Here is a 25,000-nt window from a genome sequence, read left to right as displayed (position 1 = left end):
AGGCAGAGCAGAGCCATGACAAATGCCTCGCTCCAGTGACAAATTCATTCTGCAGAGAGATCGTTTGGGATTGTAGATTGATGATTTTATGATTTATGATTTTCACTCGTTTATTCCTTGAGTGTCTTTTACTGATGACTGACTGTAATGCTATTGGCCTACAGTGTAAGAAAGAGTATTATTTGAAACGAGAAGATACAAAGTCTTTAAGATGACTGATTATTTGGTTCCTCTCCTCAAGTGTGGAATTCTATGCTTTTAAATCAATGACGAGGAGTGTGCAAGTGAACACCGCTGGAAAAGGGTGAAGAATTGGAACATAGCTAGTTTGTTCCTCTTTCCCTGTTCTGTTCTTTTTTATTTTATCTGCCTCTTCATATGCTGATGGTCTCCTGAGAGAAAAATCCAGTAGCTCTATTCTTGTGGTAGTACTGAACAGTAGCTTGAGGGCAGGTTAAAGGAAGGGCTGTTGTTGTTAAACAGTAGGTTTTAACCTAGCTAATGTAGATGTTAGCATAGCTAATGTAGGTGTTAGCATAGCTAATGTAGGTATTAGTCTAACTAATGTAGGTGTTAGCATAGCTAATGTAGGTTTTAACCTAGCTAATGTAGGTGTTATCATAGCTAATGTGGGTGTTAGCATAGCTAATGTAGGTGTTAGCATAGCTAATATAGGTGTTAGTCAAACTAATGTTGGTGTTAGCATAGCTAATGTAGGTTTTGACCTAGCTAATGTAGGTGTTAGTCTAACTAATGTAGGTAGTAACCTAGCTAATGTAGGTGTTAGCTTAGCTAATGTAGGTGTTAGCCTAACTAATGTAGGTGTTAGCCTAACTAATGTAGGTGGTAACCTAGCTAATGTAGATGTTAGCCTAGCTAATGTTCTGTATGTACTGCTCCTAGGCACCCAGGTTACATACTTAACCCCAGGTTAATATTCAGAAAGAAATGGCCCGCTACAACACCGCAAGAAAACAGAGAAACAGAGTATTAAGAGTATTAAAGCTAAACAGTACAATTGGACATCAAGAGTTTGATTTGTCTACAAAATATAACATTTCTACAGCATTTTATTTATTACCCCTTTTTCTCCCCAATTGGTAGTCACAGTCTTGTCTCATTGCTGCAACTCCCGTACGGACTCGGGAGAGGCGAAGGTCGAGAGCCGTGCATCCTCCAAAACACGACCTAACCAAGCCGCACTGCTTCTTGACACAATGCCCACTTAACCTGGAAGCGAGCCGCACCAATGTGTCAGAGGAAACACCGTACACCTGGTGACCGTGTCAGCGTGCACTGCTCCCGACCAGCCACACAAGTCGCTAGTGCAAGATGGGATAAGGACATCCCTGCCGGCCAAACCCTCCCCTAACCCGGACGACACTGGGCCAATTGTGAGCCGGCCAAATGGGTCTCCCAGACGAGGGCCGGCTGCGACAGAGCCTGGACTCGAACCCAGAATCCCTAGTGGCACAGCTAGCACTGTGATGCAGTGCCTTAGACCACTGAACCACTCAGGAGGCCCTTACATTTCTACAACTTTAATGATTGAATGATACTGTAATCTAGAAATACACGATACAAAGTCTGAATGGCATGGTAACTCAGTAGGGTTGGGCCATATCCAGATGTTCATACCGACAAAGAAAAAGCAAGGCTGTACACACTAAGTATTGATGTGCTACTTTCAGAGCTATCCCTGGCTGTGCTGGGCTATATTCATTACCCGTAGCAAAACGCAGAAAAACGTTTGTTCCGTTTGCTATCATTTTTGTTCCTAGCGAATACTCCCCAGGTGTCAGTATTACAGCCCATGCAAACAAAACATTTTCAATTGTTTGGAACATTCTGAGAAGGAGGAGGATATGCTTTGAGATTTTAGAGAGGGCGTGCTGAAAAACCACATAGGAGTCGGCAGCTCCCTGGTATCAGAAACATAAACTGGGAATAATTCAAGAGGAAAACAGCTGTTGTGTCTGCTGAAGACAAGGGATTAAACAGTACATTGGTTCAGAGCTTCCTGCTGTTAGCATTACAGGTGGCTAACACCCAGAGAGACACACACAGGGAGCTGTACAGGTGGCTAACACCCAGAGAGACACACACAGGGAGCTGTACAGGTGGCTAACACCCAGAGAGAGACACACACAGGGAGCTGTACAGGTGGCTAACACCGAGAGAGAGACTATCACACAGGGAGCTGTACAGGTGGCTAACACCCAGAGAGACACACACAGGGAGCTGTACAGGTGGCTAACACCCAGAGAGACACACACAGGGAGCTGTACAGGTGGCTAACACCCAGAGAGACACACACAGGGAGCTGTACAGGTGGCTAACACCCAGAGAGAGACACACAGGGAGCTGTACAGGTGGCTAACACCCAGAGAGACACACACACAGGGAGCTGTACAGGTGGCTAACACCCAGAGAGACACACACAGGGAGCTGTACAGGTGGCTAACACCCAGAGAGACACACACAGGGAGCTGTACAGGTGGCTAACACCCAGAGAGACACACACAGGGAGCTGTACAGGTGGCTAACACCCAGAGAGACACACACAGGGAGCTGTACAGGTGGCTAACACCCAGAGAGACACACAGGGAGCTGTACAGGTGGCTAACACCCAGAGAGACACACACAGGGAGCTGTACAGGTGGCTAACACCGAGAGAGAGACTATCACACTAAACACCTGATTAGTAAAAACCTCCTACAGATCTCCTGGGTGTGTAGGTGTTGTGTTGATGTATGTGACTGTCTTTGCAGCCAGCTGAGAGACACTTAGACAGGTCGTTGTTATAGACCAGAGGGGGCAAACATTATTATTATTATTACTTTTATTTTAAGGAACTCAGTCCGACTTTCAACTTATTCCTGAAAGTTGTAACAGTAGAATGAACCAAGATGCAATTTCCAAATATGGTAGTACATCAGTCATGTTCTCTCTTGTCGTGTCAGTCATTCCAGAATATAGAGAGATATTTATGACAGTTGATCCAACAAGCCCATGACTGCTAACGTTTTTAAGCCCATTGATTTCATAGATATCACATGAACACACATAAGACACAAGCTAAATGTCTAGAAATGCAGCAAATTTGCTTTAAAACTACACAATTTTCTCTGCATCCCATGACGAGACAACATTTGCAGAATTGCAGGAAGTAAGCTTTAAAATGGCAAAAAAAACAAAGTTTCCATCCCATGGTAAAATGTATATACTGTGTTGTGGTCTTCGTGGCTAGTCACGCCGGTGCCACAGATCCAGATATGAATCTAAAGAGTGTGCCCACAAATGGCCCGCTGTCTCCTATGGGTAGGAGTGTAATCAGCCATCTATGGGGATAGAACGTGTTGTGAGGAGACTAGGCACAGATACCAGGTCTACTAGCAAGGAGAGAGGATGCTGGGTATCCCTCTGTTCTTGCTCTCAATTTATCTCTCTCTCTCTCTCTTTCTGTTTATATCTTTTTCACTCTGTCGCTCTTCTTCGTCTCTCAACAAAATAACTGAAAAGAACTTTAGAACTGCCCAAAAAAATATTTCATACTGTACACACACACACATCATCATCACCTTGCCCAGACCCACCTGTTCTCACCCCTATCTCAGAAACACACACATCATCATCACCTTGCCCAGACCCACCTGTTCTCACCCCTATCTCAGAGACACACACATCATCATCACCTTGCCCAGACCCACCTGTTCTCACCCCTATCTCAGAAACACACACATCATCATCACCTTGCCCAGACCCACCTGTTCTCACCCCTATCTCAGAAACACACACATCATCATCACCCTGTCCAGACCCACCTGTTCTCACCCCTATCTCAGAAACACACACATCATCATCACCTTGCCCAGACCCACCTGTTCTCACCCCTATCTCAGAAACACACACATCATCATCACCTTGCCCAGACCCACCTGTTCTCACCCCTATCTCAGAAACACACACATCATCATCACCCTGCCCAGACCCACCTGTTCTCACCCCTATCTCAGAGACACACACATCATCATCACCTTGCCCAGACCCACCTGTTCTCACCCCTATCTCAGAAACACACATCATCATCACCTTGCCCAGACCCACCTGTTCTCACCCCTATCTCAGAAACACACACATCATCATCACCTTGCCCAGACCCACCTGTTCTCACCCCTATCTCAGAGACACACACATCATCATCACCCTGCCCAGACCCACCTGTTCTCACCCCTATCTCAGAGACACACACATCATCATCACCTTGCCCAGACCCACCTGTTCTCACCCCTATCTCAGAAACACACACATCATCATCACCTTGCCCAGACCCACCTGTTCTCACCCCTATCTCAGAGACACACACATCATCATCACCTTGCCCAGACCCACCTGTTCTCACCCCTATCTCAGAGACACACACATCATCATCACCTTGCCCAGACCCACCTGTTCTCACCCCTATCTCAGAAACACACACATCATCATCACCTTGCCCAGACCCACCTGTTCTCACCCCTATCTCAGAGACACAGACATCATCATCACCTTGCCCAGACCCACCTGTTCTCACCCCTATCTCAGAAACACACACATCATCATCACCTTGCCCAGACCCACCTGTTCTCACCCCTATCTCAGAGACACACACATCATCATCACCCTGTCCAGACCCACCTGTTCTCACCCCTATCTCAGAGACACACACATCATCATCACCCTGTCCAGACCCACCTGTTCTCACCCCTATCTCAGAGACACACACATCATCATCACCTTGCCCAGACCCACCTGTTCTCACCCCTATCTCAGAAACACACACATCATCATCACCTTGCCCAGACCCACCTGTTCTCACCCCTATCTCAGAGACACACACATCATCATCACCTTGCCCAGACCCACCTGTTCTCACCCCTATCTCAGAAACACACACATCATCATCACCTTGCCCAGACCCACCTGTTCTCACCCCTATCTCAGAGACACACACATCATCATCACCTTGCCCAGACCCACCTGTTCTCACCCCTATCTCAGAAACACACACATCATCATCACCCTGCCCAGACCCACCTGTTCTCACCCCTATCTCAGAGACACACACAACATCATCACCTTGCCCAGACCCACCTGTTCTCACCCCTATCTCAGAGACACACACATCATCATCACCTTGCCCAGACCCACCTGTTCTCACCCCTATCTCAGAGACACACACATCATCATCACCTTGCCCAGACCCACCTGTTCTCACCCCTATCTCAGAAACACACACATCATCATCACCTTGCCCAGACCCACCTGTTCTCACCCCTATCTCAGAGACACACACATCATCATCACCTTGCCCAGACCCACCTGTTCTCACCCCTATCTCAGTGCCTACACTACTCTCCTCCACGTCCTCCAATTACACCATTTTGTTCCTCTCCGTCGCCCACGCTCTTTCAATATTTACATAATGAAGCATATGATTGTTCCATTGTCTTAACGATGGAGGACTGTTTGATTTACAGTTTTTAAGTATACATTTTTTTCAAGATAATTGATGAGAAGAGTTTCGTCCCATCAGGTATCTCACTGCCCCCTCACATGACATGTCTTGAAATATGCAGACATACGGATTACCTGTAATTTTGTTAGTTATGTTCCAACTTTCCCTCCATCTTGTGCCAATAGCAGTTCTTTTTAAGGCTTTCTTCCAATAGTTTCTATTTGTTTCTGAGAGAATGTCAGTTGGATTGTCTCTCTGCAAGGTTTTGCATATCTTAAATATCAAATAAACATGCTTTTCTGATTTAAATAGGATTCCCCAAATTTCGTAATATGAAACGTTTTAAGTTGCATGTATTTGAAACTATCTACATGGGTCAGTCCAAAATTGCTTTTAAATTCTGTCATGGAAATAAATGTATTTTCTATTACCAAGTCATTTACAGTTTCTATGCCTTTAATTTCCCATTGGGGATCAATTTATCGGTGAAATCTGAAAAGCTATCCAAGGATTGTTCAATAGTGTTGTGTTTTTTGGGAGTGATATTGGTTCTTGTAGAATCCGAGAGGGGAGGAGAGGGAGAGAGGGAGGGGGAAGGATAAGGAGGGAGAGGTGGATGGCAGAAGAAGCAGAAAGAAAGAGTGAAAGAAAGGGAAGGAGTGAGCGATGAGAAGGAGGGGTGCATGACACCCTCCTGCCAGCTCCAATTACCAGTGTGAGTGGAACGTGCAGAGAGGTTGATGGGTCTAATCAGTGTTCCTCTGGAGAGGGACCAGTACCCTGTTCCTACACACACACACACACACACACACACACACACACACACACACACACACACACACACACACACCGTCCTCCCACCCTATCCGCACTCTTGTCCTTAGTCACCCTCCTTTCTCAGTCCCCGTCCCTCAGTCCCACTGGGATGCATCTTGCCACAGCGCTACAGCTCAGTTCCATGCTCACGTCACACACAGTTATTCTTACCACAAACAAACTGCTCTCCACAGGGGCCCCACACTCTAACCCCACCACCATGATGGGGGGCCCACACTCCAACTCCACCACCATGGGGGGCCCACACTCCAACCCCAGCACCATGGGGGGCCCACACTCCAACCCCACCACCATGGGGGGCCCACACTCCAACCCCAGCACCATGGGGGCCTTACACTCCAACACCACCACCATGGGGGCCTTACACTCCAACCCCACCACCATGGGGGCCTTACACTCCAACCCCAGCACCATGGGGGCCTTACACTCCAACACCACCACCATGGGGGCCCACACTCCAACCCCAGCACCATGGGGGCCTTACACTCCAACCCCACCACCATGGGGGCCTTACACTCCAACCCCAGCACCATGGGGGCCTTACACTCCAACCCCACCACCATGGGGGCCTTACACTCCAACCCCACCACCATGGGGGGCCCACACTCCAACCCCACCACCATGGGGGCCTTACACTCCAACCCCACCACCATGGGGGCCTTACACTCCAACCCCAGCACCATGGGGGGCCTTACACTCCAACCCCACCACCATGGGGGCCTTACACTCCAACCCCACCACCATGGGGGGCCCACACTCCAACCCCACCACCATGGGGGGCCCACACTCCAACCCCAGCACCATGGGGGCCTTACACTCCAACACCACCACCATGGGGGCCTTACACTCCAACCCCACCACCATGGGGGCCTTACACTCCAACCCCAGCACCATGGGGGCCTTACACTCCAACCCCACCACCATGGGGGCCTTACACTCCAACCCCACCACCATGGGGGGCCCACACTCCAACCCCACCACCATGGGGGCCTTACACTCCAACCCCAGCACCATGGGGGCCTTACACTCCAACCCCACCACCATGGGGGGCCCACACTCCAACCCCACCACCATGGGGGGCCCACACTCCAACCCCACCACCATGGGGGCCTTACACTCCAACCCCACCACCATGGGGGCCTTACACTCCAACCCCAGCACCATGGGGGGCCCACACTAAAACCCCAGCACCATGGGAGTCCACACTCCAACCCCAGCACCATGGGGGCCCACACTCCAACCCCAGCACCATGGGGGGCCCACACTCCAACCCCAGCACCATGGGGAGTCCACACTCCAACCCCAGCACCATGGGAGTCCACACTCCAACCCCAGCACCATGGGGGGCCCACACTCCAACCCCAGCACCATGGGGGGCCCACACTCCAACCCCACCACCATGGGAGTCCACACTCCAACCCCAGCACCATGGGAGTCCACACTCCAACCCCAGCCCATGGGGGGCCCACACTCCAACCCCATCACCATGGGAGTCCACACTCCAACCCCACCACCATGGGAGTCCACACTCCAACCCCAGCACCATGGGAGTCCACACTCCAACCCCAGCACCATGGGAGTCCACACTCCATCCCCAGCACCATGGGGGGCCCACACTCCAACCCCAGCACCATGGGAGTCCACACTCCAACCCCAGCACCATGGGAGTCCACACTCCAACCCCAGCACCATGGGAGTCCACACTCCAACCCCAGCACCATGGGAGTCCACACTCCAACCCCAGCACCATGGGAGTCCACACTCCAACCCCAGCACCATGGGAGTCCACACTCCAACCCCAGCACCATGGGGGGCCCACACTCCAAGCCCAGCACCATGGGAGTCCACACTCCAACCCCACCACCATGGGGGCCCCACACTCCAACCCCAGCACCATGGGGGGCCCACACTCCAACCCCAGCACCATGGGAGTCCACACTCCAACCCCACCACCATGGGAGTCCACACTCCAACCCCAGCACCATGGGAGTCCACACTCCAACCCCAGCACCATGGGAGTCCACACTCCAACCCCAGCACCATGGGAGTCCACACTCCAACCCCAGCACCATGGGGGGCCCACACTCCAACCCCAGCACCATGGGAGTCCACACTCCAACCCCACCACCATGGGGGCCCCACACTCCAACCCCAGCACCATGGGAGTCCACACTCCAACCCCAGGCCCCTAAAACCCCAGCATCATGGGGGGCCCACACTCACATACAGTACTAGCCACACAAAGATACACAGGCACACACACTCTGCAGAAGCAACATTATAGTGGCTGTGTAGCTGGAGAGCTCTGAACTTTTGTCTTTTATTGTCTGGAGTGCAGCGGTACAGAGGAGAGGCTTTCTGTTGAACGGCACACTGGGAATGTTTAACTAAAGACTAGGGCCACGTTCTAAAATGGCAGCTTATTTCTTTAATAGTGCATTACTTTACATCATGGGCTCTAGTCAACAGAGGGCCCTGTATATGGAATAGGGTGCTATTTGAGACGCAAGCCAGGCCTGCTGAGGAAGATGTCCTTCTGCTGAAAAAAAATCATGGTTTCTCCTACGAAAAGACAACTCTAGACATAGTATACCCATGACAAAGAAATTATCTGTAAATTCTCATCTTTTGCACGTAATAATTTGCCTAGATTTTTCTCGAGTAGTTAATTTTTTTGTTCACCTTTATTTAATCATGTAGGCCAGTTGAGAAAAAGTTCTAATTTACAACTGTGACCTGGCCAAGATAAAGCAAAGCAGTGCGACAAAAAACAACAACACAGAGTTACACATAAACAAACGTACAGTCAGTAACACAATAGAAAAATCTATGTACAGTGTGTGCAAATGTAGAAGATTAGGGAGGTAAGGCAATAAATAGGCCATAGAGGCAAAATAATTACAATTTAGCATTAATACTGGAGTGATAGATGTGTAGAAGATGATGACGTGCAAGTAGAGATACTGGGGTGCAAAAGAAGAAAAAAAATAACTATATGGGGATGAGGTAGTTGGATGGGCTATTTACAGATGGGCTGTGTACAGGTACAGCGATCGGTAAGCTGCTCTGACAGCTGATGCTTAAAGTTAGTGAGGGAGATATAAGACTCCAGCTTCAGAGCTTTTTGCAATTCGTTCCAGTCGTTGGCAGCCGAGAACTGGAAGGAAAGGCGGCCAAAGGAGGTGTTGGCTTTGGGGATGACCAGTGAAATATACCTGCTGGAGTGCGTGCTACGTTTGGGTGTTGCTATGGTGATCAGTGAACTGAGATAAGGCGGGGCTTTAACTAGCAAAGACTTATAGATGACCTGGAGCCAGTGGGTTTGGCGACGAATATGTAGCGAGGGCCAGCCAACATGAGCATACAGGTCGCAGTGGTGGGTAGTATATGGGGCTTTGGTGACAAAACGGATGGCACTGTGATAGACCACATCCAGTTTATTGCGTTGGGAATTGGAGGCTATTTTGTAAATGACATCTCCGAAGTCGAGGATTGGCAGGATAGTCAGTTTTACGAGGGTATGTTTGGCAGCATGAGTGAAGGAGGCTTTGTTGCGAAATAGGAAGCCAATTCTAGATTTAATTTCGGATTGGAGATGCTTAATGTGAGTCTGGAAGGAGAGTTTACAGTCTAACCAGAGACCCAGGTATTTATAGTTGTCCACATATTCTAAATCAGAACCATCCAGAGTAGTGATGCTAGACGGGCGGGCGGGTGCGGGCAGCAATCGGTTGAAGAGCATGCACTTAGTTTTACTAGCATTTAAAAGCAGTTGGAGGCCACTGAAGGAGAGTTGTACAGCATTGATGCTCGTCTGGAGGGTAGTTAACACAGTGTCCAAAGAAGGGCCAGAAGTATACAGAATGGTGTCGTCTGCATAGAGGTGGATCAGAGAAACACCAGCAGCAAGAGCGACATCATTGATATATACAGAGAAAAGAGTTGGCCCGAGAATTGAACCCTGTGGCACCCCCATAGAGACTGCCAGAGATCCGGACAACAGGCCCTCCGATTTGACATACTGAACTCTATCTGAGAAGTAGTTGGTGAACCAGGCGAGGCAGTCATTTGAGAAACCAAGGCTATTAAGTCTGCCGATAAGAATGCGGTGATTGATAGAGTCGAAAGCCTTGGCAGGTCGATGAATACGGCTGCACAGAACTGTCTTTTATAGATGGCAGTTATGATATTGTTTAGTACCTTGAGCGTGGCTGAGGTGCACCCATGACCAGCTCGGAAACCAGATTGCATAGTGGAGAAGGTACGGTGGGATTCAAAATGGTCGGTGATCTGTTTGTTAACTTGGCTTTCGAATATTTTAGAAAGGCAGGGCAGGATGGATATAGGTCTATAACAGTTTGGGTCTAGAGTGTCTCCCCCTTTGAAGAGGGGGATGACTGTGACAGCTTTCCAATCTTTGGGGATCTCAGACAATACGAAAGAGGTTGAACAGGCTAGAAATAGGGGTTGCAACAATTGCGGCTGATCATTTTAGAAAGAGAGGCTCCAGACTGTCTAGCCCAGCTGATTTGTAGGGATCCAGATTTTGCAGCTCTTTCAGAACATCAATTGTCTGGATTTGGGCAAGTTGCTGCAGAGCTGTTGGCCGGGGTAGGAGTAGCCAGGTGGAAAGCATGGCCAGCTGTAGAAAAATGCTTATTGAAATGATCGATTATCATCGATTATCGTGGTGACAGTGTTTCCTAGCCTCAGTGCAGTGGGCAGCTGGGAGGAGGTGCTCTTATTCTCCATGGACTTTACAGTGTCCCAGAACTTTTGGGAATTAGTGCTACAGGATGCACATTTCTGTTTGAAAAAGCTAGCCTTTGCTTTCCTAACTGACTGTGTATATTGGTTCCTGACTTCCCTGAAAAGTTGCATATCGCGAGGGCTATTCGATGCTAATGCAGAACACCACAGGATGTGTTTGTGCTGGTCAAGGTTAGTCAAGTCTGGGGTGAACCAAAGGCTATATCTGTTCTTAGTTCTACATTTTTTGAATGGGGAATGCCTATTTAAGATGGTGAGGAAGGCACTTTTAAAGAGCAACCAGGCATCCTTTACTGACGGGATGAGGTAGATTAGAAAGGCCTGCTCGCTGGAGTGTTTTAGGGAGCGTTTGACAGTGATGAGGGGTGGTCGTTTGACCGCGGACCCATTACGGACGCAGGCAATGAGGCAGTGATCTCTGAGATCCTGGTTGTAGACAGCAGAGGTGTATATAGAGGGCAAGTTGGTCAGGATGATATCTAAGAGGGTGCCCATGGTTACGGATTTAGGGTTGTACCTGGTAGGTTCCTTGATAATTTGTGTGAGATTGAGGGCATCTAGTTTAGATTGTAGGACGGCCGGGGTGTTAAGCATATCCCAGTTTAGGTCACCTAACAGTATGAACTCTGAAGATAGATGGGGGGCAATCAATTCACATATGGTGTCCAGGGCACAACTGGGGGCAGAGGGGGGTCTATAACAAGCGGCAATGGTGAGACATGTTTCTGGAAAGGTGATTTTTAAAAGTAGAAGCTCGATTTGTTTGGGTACAGACCTGGATAATATGACAGAACTCTGCAGGCTATCTCTGCAGTAGATTGCAACTCCTCCCCATTTGGCCGTTCTATCTTGTCAGAAAATGTTGTAGTTGGGGAATGGAAATTTCTGAATTTTTGGTGGCCTTCCTAAGCCAGGATTCAGACACGGCTAGGACATCTGGGTTGGCGGAGTGTGCTAAAGCAGTGAATAAAACAAGCTTAGGGAGGAGGCTTCTGATGTTAACATGCATGAAACCAAGGCTTTTACGGTTACAGAAGTCAACAAATGAGAGCGCCTGGGGAATGGGAGTGGTGCTGGGGGCTGCAGGGCCTGGGTTAACCTCTACATCACCAGAGGAACAGAGGAGAAGTAGGATAAGTGTACGGCTAGAGGCTATAAGGACTGGTCGTCTAGTGCGTTCGGAACAGAGAGTAAAAGGAGCAGATTTCTGGACGTGGAAGAATAGATTCCAGGCATAATGTACAGACAAGGGTATGGTAGGATGTGAGTACAGTGGAGGTAAACCTAGGCATTGAGTGATGATGACAGAGGTTTTGTCTCTAGAGGCACCAGTTAAGCCAGGTGAGGTCAACCCAGAGACTTACTGAGTCTGTCTGTCTGTCTGTCTGTCTGTCTGTCTGTCTGTCTGTCTGTCTGTCTGTCTGTCTGTCTGTCTGTCTGTCTGTCTGTCTGTCTGTCTGTCTGTTCCGTCTAGTCTGGTCAACCCAGAGACTTACTGAGTCTGTCTGTCTGTCAGTCAGTCTAGCCTAGTCTAGTAAACCGGAGACTTACTGAGTCTGTCTGTCAGTCAGTCTAGTCTAGTCTAGTCTAGTCTAGTCTAGTCTAGTCTAGTCTAGTAAACCGGAGACTTACTGAGTCTGTCTGTCTGTCAGTCAAGTCTAGTCTAGTCTAGTCTAGTCTAGTCTAGTCTAGTAAACTGGAGACTTACTGAGTCTGTCTGTCTGTCAGTCAGTCTAGTCTAGTCTAGTCTAGTAAACTGGAGACTTACTGAGTCTGTCTGTCTGTCAGTCAGTCAGTGTAGTCTAGTCTAGTCTAGTAAACTGGAGACTTACTGAGTCTGTCTGTCTGTCAGTCAGTGTAGTCTAGTCTAGTCTAGTAAACTGGAGACTTACTGAGTCTGTCTGTCAGTCAGTCTGTCTGTTCTGTCTAGCCTGGTCAACCCAGAGACTTACTGAGTCAGTCTTTAACGGTTCTTGTTTCTCTACTGTTGGTGTGAGTGACATGACATCACTATAAAGCTGTCTGTGATTCAGTTCTAACTGGTCTCGAGTTAACAGTCAACCCGTCCAGACGCTGAACTGTAGAGAATCAAACGTACGTACGTGCGTGCGTGCGTATAAACAAATCTTCCGCTTCAGGCCTGTTCCCTCTCCCGACAAGACAGACATTTGTATCGCTCCGAGACAGACAGACAGACAGACAGACAGACAGACAGACAGACAGACAGACAGACAGACAGACACCGGAGGAAGGGAGAGGGCGTCTGTCAAATGGCCCCCTATTTCCTTTATAGTCCCATTGGGCTCTGGTCACTAAATAGGGAACAGGGTGCTGCTTGGGCTGCAGTCAGTGTGGGATCGAAGGCAGCAGGAGGAACACTGACAAAACACGACAGAACATAACGAGGACAAGACCTGGGAAAGAACAGCTAGGAATAGTGGTGTTGGGTACACAGCTACTGAGACGGTACCAACTGGAAAGTGCACTTTGTTTAGACACGTTGAACTGATAGTGTCTGTGAGAAACGCAAAGACAAAGAAAGAGAGAGAGAGAGAGAGAAAGAGAGAGACAGAGAGAGAGATAGAGGGAAAGAACAAGAGAGGGAAAGAAAGAGGGAGCGAGAGAGAGAGAGCGAGGTGTACCTGTTGTGATATGCAGAGAGGAAGCTGCTGGTATGAATAGGTAAGATAGGTAGGATACACTGTACCTATTATAAACTAGAAGGTGTGGCACTGAGCCTTTCTGAAGTTGGTAGGCTATTCCCTCAGGGGAAGTTGGTAGGCTATTCCCTCAGGGGAAGTTGGTAGGCTATTCCCTCAGGGGAAGTTGGTAGGCTAATCCCTCGGGGGAAGTTGGTAGGCTATTCCCTCGGGGGAAGTTGGTAGGATATTCCCTCAGGGGAAGTTGGTAGGCTATTCCCTCAGGGGAAGTTGGTAGGATATTCCCTCAGGGGAAGTTGGTAGGCTATTCCCTCAGGGGAAGTTGGTAGGATATCCCTCAGGGGAAGTTGGTAGGCTATTCCCTCAGGGGAAGTTGGTAGGCTATTCCCTCAGGGGAAGTTGGTAGGATATTCCCTCAGGGGAAGTTGGTAGGCTATTCCCTCAGGGGAAGTTGGTAGGATATTCCCTCAGGGGAAGTTGGTAGGATATTCCCTCAGGGGAAGTTGGTAGGCTATTCCCTCAGGGGAAGTTGGTAGGCTATTCCCTCAGGGGAAGTTGGTAGGCTATTCCCTCAGGGGAAGTTGGTAGTCTAATTCCTCAGGGGAAGTTGGTAGACTATTTCCTTAGGGGAAGTTGAACATGTAGCTCATACATATCAAGCACGTACAGTTGAAGTCGGAAGTTTACGTAAACTTTGGTTGGAGTCATTAAAACTCGTTTTTCAACCACTCCACAAATTTCTTGTTAACAAACTATAGTTTTGGCAAGTCGGTTAGGACATCTACTTCGTGCATGACACAAGTAATTTTTCCAACAATTGTTTTCAGACAGATTATTTCACTTATAATTCACTGTATCACAATTCCAGTGGGTCAGAAGTTTACATACACTAAGTTGACTGTGCCTATAAACACCTTGGAAAATTCCAGAAAATGATGTCATGGCTTTAGAAGCATCTGATAGACTAATTGACATCATTTGAGTCAATTGGAGGTGTACCTGTGGATGTATTTCAAGGCCTACCTTCAAACGCAGCGCCTCTTTGTTTGACATCAAGGATAAATCAAAGGAAATCAGCCAAAACCTCAGCAAAAAATTGTAGACCTCCACAAGTCTGGTTCATCCTTGGGAGCAATTTCCAAACGCCTGAAGGTACCACGATCATCTGTACAAACAATAGTACACAAGTATAAACACCATGGGACCGCGCAGCCGTCATACCGCCCAGGAAGGAGACGCGTTCTGTCTCCTAGAGATGAACGTACTTTGGTGCAAAAAGTGCAAATATATCCCAGAACAACAGCAAAGGACCTTGAGAAGATGCAGGAGGAAACAGGTACAAAAGTATCTATATCAACAGTAAAACGAGTCCTATATCGATATAACCTGAAAGGCCGCTCAGCAAGGAAGAAGCCAGCCACTGCTTCAAAACCGCCATAAAAAAGCCAGACTACGGTTTGCAACTGAACATGGGGACAAAGATCAAACTTTTTGAGAAATGTCCACTGGTCTGATGAAACAAAAATAGAACTGTTTGGCCATAATGACCTTCGTTATGTTTAGAGGAAAAAGGGGGAGGCTTGCAAGCCGAAGAACACCATCCCAACCGTGAAGCACGGGGGTGGCAGCATCATGTTGTGGGGGTGCTTTGCTGCAGGAGGGACTGGTGCACTTCACAAAATAGATGGCATCATGAGGATGGAAAATTATGTGGATATACTGAAGCTACATCTCATGACATCAGTCAGGAAGTTAAAGCTTGGTCGCAAATGGTTCTTCCAAATTAAATGACCCCAAGCATACTTCCAAAGTTGTGGCAAAATGACATCAAAGTCAAGGTATTGGAGTGGCCATCACAAACCCCTGACCTCAATCCCATAGAAAATGTGTGGGCAGAACTGAAAAGGTGTGTGCGATCAAGGAGGCCTACAAACCTGACTCAGTTACACCAGCTCTGTCAGGAGGAATGGGCCAAAATTCACCCAACTTATTGTGGGAAGCTTGTGGAAGGCTACCTGAAACGTTTGACCCAAGTTAAACAATTTAAAGGCAATGCTGCCAAATACTAATTGCGTGTATGTAAACTTCTGACCCACTGGGAATGTGATGAAAGAAATAAAAGCTGAACTAAATCATTCTCTCTACTATTATTTTGACATTTCAGATTCTTAAAATAAAGTGGTGATCCTAACTGACCTAAGACAGGGAATTTTTACAAGGATTAAATGTCAGGAATTGTGAAAAACTGAGTTTAAATGTATTTGGCTAAGGTGTATGTAAACTTCCGACTTCAACTGTATGCCTTGTCTATTTAAAAAAATAATAATAATAAATGTAACTAGGCAAGTCAGTTAAGAACAAAGTCTTATTTACAATGATGGCTTATCCGGGCCAAACCCGGACGACGCTGGGCCAATTGTGCGCCGCCCACCCCTATGGGAATCCCAATCACACCCGGAAGTGATGCAGCCTGGATTCGAACCAGGTACTACAGTGACACATCTTGCACTGAGATGCAGTGTCTTAAAACACTGCGCCACTCAGGAGATGTCTGTTCCGTAAAGATACTGGGTGGGTCTACTACTATCACATTGGTTCTGTTAACAACAAAACCGCCATAGTCCTGTTCACACTAGAACCGCCATAGTCCTGTACATACTAGAACCGCCATAGTCCTGCTAACACTAGAACCGTCATAGTCCTGTTAACACTAGAACCGCCATAGTCCTGTTAACACTAGAACCGCCATAGTCCTGTTAACACTAGAATCGTCATAGTCCTGCTAACACTAGAACCGCCATAGTCCTGTTAACACTAGAACCGCCATAGTCCTGTTAACACTAGAACCGCCATAGTCCTGTTAACACTAGAACCACCGGGTCCGCTCCTCCCCTGACTTGTCATAAATAAACTCTGCAACAAAAAAAAACGTGAACTGTGTCTATTTTCAGCAAACTTAACATGTGTAAAAATTGGTATGAACATAACAAGATACAACAACAAGATTCAGCAACTGAGACATAAAATGAACAAGTTCCACAGACATGTGACTAACAGAAATGGAATAATGTGTCCCTGAACAAAGGGGGGGTCAAAATCAAAAGTAACAGTCAGTATCTGGTGTGGCCACCAGCTGCATTAAGTACTGCAGTGCATCTCCTCCTCATGGACTGCACCAGATTTGCCAGTTCTTGATGTGAGAAGTTACCCCACTCTTCCACCAAGAAACATGTAAGTTCCCGGACATTTCTGGGGAGAATGGCCCTAGCCCTCACCCTCCGATCCATCAGGTCCCAGACGTGCTCAATGGGATTGAGATCCAGGCTCTTCGCTAGACTTGGCAGAACACTGACATTCCTGTCTTGCAGGAAATCACGCACAGAACGAGCAGTATGGCTGGTGGCACTGTCATGCTGGAGGGTCATGTCAGGATGAGCCTGTAGGAAGGATACCACATGAGGGAGGAGGATGTCTTCCCTGTAACGCACAGCGTTGAGATTGCCTGCAATGACAACAAGCTCAGTCCGATGATGCTGTGACACACCACCCCAGACCATGACGGACCCTCCACCTCCAAATCGATCCCACTCCAGAGTACAGGCCTCGGTGTAACGCTCATTCCTTCAACGACAAACGCAAATCCGACCAAAACTGCGACTCGTCAGTGAAGAGCACTTTTGTCTGGTGGCTGGTGAGGACCTGCCTTACAACAGGCCTAAAAGCCCTCTGTCCAGCCTCTCTCAGCCTATTGTGGACAGTCTGAGCACTGATGGAGGGATTGTGCATTCCTGGTGTAACTTGGGCAGTTGTTGTTTCCATCCTGTACCTGTCCCGCAGGTGTGATGTTCGGATGTACCGATCCTGTGCAGGTGTTGTTACACGTGGTCTGCCACTGCGAGGACGATCAGCTGTCCATCCTGTCTCCCTGTAGCGCTGTCTTAGGCGTCTCACAGTACGGACATTGCAATTTATTGCCCTGGCCACATCTGCAGTCCTCATGCCTCCTTGCAGTATGCCTAAGGCACGTTCACACAGATGAGCAGGGACCCTGGGCATCTTTCTTTTTGGTGTTTTTAGTGTCCTACGTTTTCATAACTGTGACCTTAATTGCCTACCGTCTGTAAGCTGTTAGTGTTTTAATAACCGTTCCACAGGTGCATGTTCATTAATTGTTTATGGTTCATTGAACAAGCATGGGAAACAGTGTTTAAACCCTTTACAATGAAGATCTGTGAAGTTAATTGAATTTTTACGAATTATCTTTGAAAGACAGGGTCCTGAAAAAGGGACGTTTCTTTTTTTGCTGAGTTTATTTATATTTTACATTGCTCAGTTGTCAGCATTTTAAAATGACAAACAGAAAAGTATTTAGAGGGAGTTTACCTGTTTTTTTTTTTTTTACTAACTTAAGGGGTCAAGACAAAATGTGCTGATGGACATTGGTACCCAGGTGCTAACATGTCTCTCTCCTCACTGAACGAACGTCATCAATGGATGGATGAAACCAGACAGAAATTGATCATTTGAATTATTTAGAACAATAGTGTAATTATGATGAAGAATTGTGGGCATTGTGGGTAGTGTAATTATTTTATGAAAGGCTTGAAATGGTATATAATTTCTCCTGGGAGAGTCAAATCAGACACTGAGTACAATATACTACGTGTGTAGTTCACAATGACAAGCCCAAACAAACGAATGGAAGCACTGACAGAAACAAACGAATGGAAGCACTGACAGAAACAAACGAATGGAAGCACTGACAGAAACAAACAAATGGAAGCACTGGCAGAAACAAACGAATGGAAGCACTGACAGAAACAAACGAATGGAAGCACTGACAGAAACAGACGAATGGAAGCACTGACAGAAACAAACGAATGGAAGCACTGACAGAAACAAACGAATGGAAGCACTGACAGAAACAGACGAATGGAAGCACTGACAGAAACAAACGAATGGAAGCACTGACAGAAACAAACGAATGGAAGCACTGACAGAAACAAATGAATGGAAGCACTGACAACATTGCAAATGCTGCAGAATTTATGTGAGCTGGAGTCGGATGGAGGATATTGAGCTTGAAATCGACGTTGTGACGTTGCTGTTGAATAGTCTGCATCTGATTCTGAGCACGCCCCAATCCACATTGGCGGAGCTGCAGTGGAACGGGTCGAAAGCTTAAAGACACTAGTTTTAGTGTGGTACTGATACCGTTTTAGTGAGGGTTAGTTTTAGTGAGAGTTAGTTTTAGTGTGGTACTGATACCGTTTTAGTGAGAGTTAGTTTTAGTGTGGTACTGATACCATTTTAGTGAGGGTTAGTTTTAGTGTGGTACTGATACCGTTTTAGTGAGAGTTAGTTTTAGTGAGAGTTAGTTTTAGTGAGGGTTAGTTTTAGTGTGGTACTGATACCGTTTTAGTGAGGGTTAGTTTTAGTGAGAGTTAGTTTTAGTGTGGTACTGATACTATTTTAGTGAGAGTTAGTTTTAGTGAGAGTTAGTTTTAGTGTGGTACTGATACTATTTTAGTGAGAGTTAGTTTTAGTGAGAGTTAGTTTTAGTGTGGTACTGATACCGTTTTAGTGAGAGTTAGTTTTAGTGAGAGTTAGTTTTAGTGTGGTACTGATACCGTTTTAGTGAGAGTTAGTTTTAGTGAGAGTTAGTTTTAGTGAGGGTTAGTTTTAGTGAGAGTTAGTTTTAGTGTGGTGCTGATACCGTTTTAGTGCCAGTTAGTTTTAGTGAGAGTTAGTTTTAGTGAGAGTTAGTTTTAGTGAGAGTTAGTTTTAGTGTGGTACTGATACCGTTTTAGTGAGAGTTAGTTTTAGTGAGAGTTAGTTTCAGTGAGAGTTAGTTTTAGTGAGAGTTAGTTTTAGTGTGGTACTGATACCGTTTTAGTGAGAGTTAGTTTTAGTGAGAGTTAGTTTTAGTGTGGTACTGATACCGTTTTAGTGAGAGTTAGTTTTAGTGTAGTACTGATACCGTTTTAGTGAGAGTTAGTTTTAGTGAGGGTTAGTTTTAGTGTGGTACTGATACCGTTTTAGTGAGGGTTAGTTTTAGTGAGAGTTAGTTTTAGTGTGGTACTGATAACGTTTTAGTGAGGGTTAGTTTTAGTGTGGTACTGATACCGTTTTAGTGAGAGTTAGTTTTAGTGTGGTACTGATACTGTTTTAGTGAGGGTTAGTTTTAGTGTGGTACTGATACCGTTTTAGTGAGGGTTAGTTTTAGTGAGAGTTAGTTTTAGTGTGGTACTGATACTATTTTAGTGAGAGTTAGTTTTAGTGAGAGTTAGTTTTAGTGTGGTACTGATACTATTTTAGTGAGAGTTAGTTTTAGTGAGAGTTAGTTTTAGTGTGGTACTGATACTGTTTTAGTGAGAGTTAGTTTTAGTGAGAGTTAGTTTTAGTGTGGTACTGATACCGTTTTAGTGAGAGTTAGTTTTAGTGTGGTACTGATACCCTTTTAGTGAGAGTTAGTTTTAGTGAGAGTTAGTTTTAGTGTGGTACTGATACCGTTTTAGTGAGAGTTAGTTTTAGTGAGAGTTAGTTTTAGTGTGGTACTGATACCGTTTTAGTGAGAGTTAGTTTTAGTGAGAGTTAGTTTTAGTGAGGGTTAGTTTTAGTGAGAGTTAGTTTTAGTGTGGTGCTGATACCGTTTTAGTGCCAGTTAGTTTTAGTGAGAGTTAGTTTTAGTGAGAGTTAGTTTTAGTGAGAGTTAGTTTTAGTGTGGTACTGATACCGTTTTAGTGAGAGTTAGTTTTAGTGAGAGTTAGTTTCAGTGAGAGTTAGTTTTAGTGAGAGTTAGTTTTAGTGTGGTACTGATACCGTTTTAGTGAGAGTTAGTTTTAGTGAGAGTTAGTTTTAGTGTGGTACTGATACCGTTTTAGTGAGAGTTAGTTTTAGTGTAGTACTGATACCGTTTTAGTGAGAGTTAGTTTTAGTGAGGGTTAGTTTTAGTGTGGTACTGATACCGTTTTAGTGAGGGTTAGTTTTAGTGAGAGTTAGTTTTAGTGTGGTACTGATAACGTTTTAGTGAGGGTTAGTTTTAGTGTGGTACTGATACCGTTTTAGTGAGAGTTAGTTTTAGTGTGGTACTGATACTGTTTTAGTGAGGGTTAGTTTTAGTGTGGTACTGATACCGTTTTAGTGAGAGTTAGTTTTAGTGTGGTACTGATACCGTTTTAGTGAGAGTTAGTTTTAGTGAGAGTTAGTTTTAGTGTGGTACTGATACCGTTTTAGTGAGAGTTAATTTTAGTGAGAGTTAGTTTTAGTGAGGGTTAGTTTTAGTGTGGTACTCATACCGTTTTAGTGAGAGTTAGTTTTAGTGTGGTACTGATACCGTTTTAGTGAGAGTTAGTTTTAGTGAGAGTTAGTTTTAGTGAGAGTTAGTTTTAGTGTGGTACTGATACCGTTTTAGTGAGAGTTAGTGTTAGTGAGAGTTAGTTTTAGTAAGAGTTCGTTTTAGTGTGGTACTGATACCGTTTTAGTGAGAGTTAGTTTTAGTGAGAGTTAGTTTTAGTGAGAGTTAGTTTTAGTGTGGTACTGATACCGTTTTAGTGAGAGTTAGTTTTAGTGTGGTACTGATACCGTTTTAGTGAGAGTTAGTTTTAGTGAGAGTTAGTTTTAGTGAGAGTTAGTTTTACTGAGAGTTAGTTTTAGTGTGGTACTGATACCGTTTTAGTGCCAGTTAGTTAAACTGTTAGATAAACTACACTACTTTTGGCCAGGCACTATAGCAGGAATAGGCAACTCATTTTGATAATTAGCAGGTACCGGCCTAATTCCACTCTGTATGCATTATTTGGTGTTTTACGTTGTACACGGAGGATATTTTAGCAGAGTTCTTGCATGCAGAGTCTCAATTTGGTGTTTGTCCCATTTTGTGAATTCTTGGTTGGTGTCCCGTCGCATGTGACTGTGGGTCTCACAGCTTTTATTTAACACAATACGATCTACCTGCCTGTCTGCCTGCCTGTCTGCCTGCCTGTCTGCCTGCCTGCCTGCCTGTCTTCCAGCCTGCAATAAATACATCACACACCAGCATCAAACACTGCATGGGATAGCAATTCAATGATAAAAGATTGGCGTCAGAAAATGTAAATTGTGTGAAAATGTCCAGTCAATTACTGAGGACTCAGCGTCACACACACATCCCACTAACATCAAACACTAACCGTCTGCATAGAATATAGATATCAGCTGCTCGTGTTGTATCGTCGCCATCAAACAACAGTTGTTGTTGAGAATCAGAATTTTTCAAACTGACAGAACTCAGGAAGGGAAAGAAAGGAACTTTTTTTTTTACGAAATGCTCTCAAAGAGATGTGCCAGAGTTCAGGTTTTTAATAAAGTTGGAAGACTTTCTCATGAAATGATTTAATTCGTATATTAAAATGAACACACTTTCCCACCGAGGAAGAACAATTTGATAAGGTAGCAAACAAAGTCTTCAGTAAAATGTTTAGAAAAGTATAGAACAGGTTTAAACAGATAGGAGCCCTGTAAAGTCTGTTGTCTCACAGGTCATGTCCCTAGGACAGGGTGTCATAGCCCTGTTGCTATGGCTACAGAAGCATAACACATCAATACGGCTGAAGGAAGACAGATCACACCCACGGACAAACCTGTATGGAAAGCAGCGTATGCACGCACAGAGGCTCTCATGGACACAAAGAAAGCACACACACACACACACACACACACACACACACACACACACACACACAGAGAGAGAGAGAGAGAGAGTAGACAGATGTAATGCATGCTGTGACCTTTGAAATAATACACTTTTAGTCCGGCAGCAAGAGCAGCACATTCTGCCTTACTTCCTCTCTAACAGACAACCTATTAATTACAATCATCTAAATACTCTGTCTTCCTAGTCTAGTCTCTCTCTCTTCCTAGTCTAGTCTCTCTCTCTTCCTAGTCTAGTCTCTCTCTCTTCCTAGTCTAGTCTCTCTCTCTTCCTAGTCTAGTCTCTCTCTCTTCCTAGTCTAGTTTCTCTCTCTTCCTAGTCTAGTCTCTCTCTCTTCCTAGTCTAGTCTCTTTCTCTTCCTAGTCTAGTATCTCTCTCTTCCTAGTCTAGTCTCTTTCTCTTCCTAGTCTAGTCTCTCTCTCTTCCTAGTCTAGTCTCTCTCTCTTCCTAGTCTAGTCTCTCTCTCTTCCTAGTCTAGTCTCTCTCTCTTCCTAGTCTAGTCTCTCTCCCTCTACCTAGTTGAGTTTCTCTCTCTTCCTAGTCTAGTCTCTCTCTCTTCCTAGTCTAGTCTCTCTCTCTTCCTAGTCTAGTCTCTTTCTCTTCCTAGTCTAGTCTCTATCTCTTCCTAGTCTAGTTTCTCTCTCTTCCTAGTCTAGTCTCTCTCTTCCTAGTCTAGTCTCTCTCTCTCTCTTCCTAGTCTAGTCTCTATCTCTTCCTAGTCTAGTCTCTCTCTCTTCCTAGTCTTGTCTCTCTCTCGTCCTAGTCTAGCCTCTCTCTCTCTTCCTAGTCGAGTCTCTCTCTCTTCCCCTTCTAGTCTCTCTCTCTTCCTAGTCTCTCTCTCTTCTTAGTCTAGTCTCGCTCTCTTCTTAGTCTCTCTCCTAGTCTCTCTTCCTAGTCTCTCTTCAGATAACTGAATGGGTGGATTTTTATCTACAGTGTTTATAAAGGTGAGATGTAGGACCATCATGAATATTAATAGAATACATCAGAAACATAGGCTAATGTAACTGTCAACAACAGAGAATCTAAACTAGGTCCTGACGTGGGATCATCAATCACAGAGTCATATGTCTGTAATGACGCCTCATTAAATAGCTAAGGTATCTATCAGAGTATGTGAGGGAAGCTGGAGTGAGGAGCGGAGCGTTCTCAATTTGACTGGAACATGGAGCGAGATTCCCAAAGGCTGGAGTGAGGAGCGGAGCGTTCTCAATTTGACTGGAACATGGAGCGAGATTCCCAATGGCTGGAGTGAGGAAGCGGAGCGTTCTCAATTTGACTGGAACATGGAGCGAGATTCCCAAAGGCTGGAGTGTCGGCCTTCTCGCCCGCTCCAGTAACGCTCACTTCACTAGCTCAGGGCGTGCACGGCCCAGCATGCATCTGTAGCCCCTTGCTTTAGCTACTGTCATGGAGTTCACTAAATATGTTCATTAAAGAAACTAATAAAACACACAGGTGGTAGATCAAGGTGACTTACAAAGATGAGGACCAAGAGCAAGAGAGGGAGTGTGGTGATGTAGTGTCCACAACTAAAGAATCATTGTGGAATCTGAAAAGACATGTCCCGAAAGCATGATGGTGTACTTACTATGTGCACATGCTAACAGAGAGGAACCAGGTGGATAAGTGTGTCATTGTAGCAAAGTATTTATAAAGTCAAAATCAGATCTCTTAAAAGTTTTGTTCATCTTTGTTCTATTATCTATACAATATACCATCAATGGTTTTGGCCCAATTGACCTGGTATATTCCCACGTTCAAGGAGCTTCCCGTTTTGATTGGATTATTTTGCCTAAAAACCTTTAGGCCTACCTATAGAAAAAATAACTCTGCATTTCTTCCCAGCCTGGCAGGAGTGGCCTAAAGGGTGTTGGTCATCCCCAGTGGCTCTGTAAGTGAGGACAGGATATTCGCCTGGCACCATCGCATGAGTCCTGGAAACAAAGACCGGCCAAACTCCTGTTTCTAAAAATGAATTCTAACAAACCTAGTAAGGAATTGTTTGTTTCATTTGTATTTTAATTCTAAGTAAGGCACAGCCGATGTGTGAAATATATAGACTATAATGATTGAATATAATGAAATGTTTAAATGCTGAGAGATTTTTGTCTCTACCAGCCTATTGTGTCACACTCGCAACTGCTTCACAATGTATTTCTTTGTAGCTATAGCCTTGAAATAATTGAAATAATATTGCCTAAATAATTCATTTTTGTTCCTTCTTAGACTCCCTGTCTGGCTCCTGACCTATATTGAGTGTTAATATGCTGTTTAATATGACATGTATCCTATTCAGAGTGTTTATATGCTGTTTAACATGACATGTAGTCTATATAGAGTGTTAATATACTGTTTAATATGACATGTAGTCTATAAAGAGTGTTAATATGGTGTTTAATATGACATGTAGTCTATATAGAGTGTTTATATGGTGTTTAATATGACATGTAGTCTATATAGAGTGTTTATATGCTGTTTAATATGACATGTAGTCTATATAGAGTGTTAATATGCTGTTTAATATGACATGTAGTCTATATA

The 25,000-nt window shown here is 45.5% G+C and overlaps 1 protein-coding gene across 8 annotated transcripts in view; it reads right to left on the bottom strand.

Annotated features, from left to right (window-relative positions):
• Window positions 1-25,000, bottom strand: part of LOC106569653 (receptor-type tyrosine-protein phosphatase F) — a 470,260-nt gene that overhangs the window by 202,088 nt on the left and 243,172 nt on the right. The window lies entirely within an intron of this gene.

Source organism: Salmo salar, chromosome 14 (genome assembly GCF_965601325.2).
Source record: "Salmo salar chromosome 14, fSalSal1, whole genome shotgun sequence".
In the NCBI taxonomy this organism is placed as follows: domain Eukaryota; kingdom Metazoa; phylum Chordata; class Actinopteri; order Salmoniformes; family Salmonidae; genus Salmo; species Salmo salar.
This window is presented reverse-complemented; position numbering and strand designations above follow the sequence as displayed.